The sequence below is a fragment of the Arachis ipaensis genome, chromosome B07 (assembly GCF_000816755.2).
Source record: "Arachis ipaensis cultivar K30076 chromosome B07, Araip1.1, whole genome shotgun sequence".
Taxonomy (NCBI): Eukaryota; Viridiplantae; Streptophyta; class Magnoliopsida; order Fabales; family Fabaceae; genus Arachis; species Arachis ipaensis.
Window position 1 is genome coordinate 27,163,957 of NC_029791.2, and position 998 is coordinate 27,164,954.

Below are 998 nucleotides of genomic sequence, written 5' to 3' on the forward strand. Positions count from 1 at the left end.
TTGAGTTGAATTTTTTTAAATAGACCTAATAAAATATTAATATTAATATTAAATTCAGATCTAACTAAATTCGATCCATATACATTCATAAATTTATCCATCAAACTTACAAATATTAAAGATAAATTAATCACTTTTAAATCCTAATGAGTGGTTTTAACAGTTTTGATTGGCGACAAGGTTTGAGATCCATTCTCAAAATAAAATAAGATTTGTAGGATCTTTTCTATAAATTAAAAGAAAGAAAAGAATGTTATCTAGCATCCTAAAAAGCTTGATGCTTTGAAGTTTCTATAGAATTTTCTATGCACTGAGATGAAGGTGAGTCCATGTAATCATATATGTCTTGGCAAAAGGGTAATGGTCAGCTTCGTGTGAAAACTATGAATCCACGATAGAGTTTCCTCATCATTTATCAAAACACATGATTAGCAAATATTCTCTAGTGAGGACCACATGTATAAAGAAATAAGTCACATCCATGGCTTTGAATCTTTGGTCATCATTACTGAGATGTTGAATTACTTAAGTATGGAATGGAGGGAGGAAACACATGGTTCAGCAACAATCAGAGAAGTATATCTATCTTGAAGATTTCCAACATAAAAATTAAGAGACTTGTTACACATACAAGTCTTTTTTGGCATACAAGTTTATACAAGTTAATTCTAACTTAATAAAATTCACTTTTATAATGCAAGAAAGAAGAAGAAGAATTTTGAATTATACAAAATTTATCAATACACATACACCAAAAATTTTTAAATAATATAATATAAATGACTTGTATAAACTTGTATCTGTAAATAACTTGTATGTGAAGAATAATTCAAAAATTAAATAAACAGTTCAACTAACGGATAATTGACAAGTAGCGAACATTTCTTCCTTTTATGCCAAGTCTGAGTTAAAATTCTAGGATTTAAATGGATTTAGTCAGCAGACTTTATGATAGAGTTTAAATGGATTGATTGATTTTATAAAATTTTTAATAGATC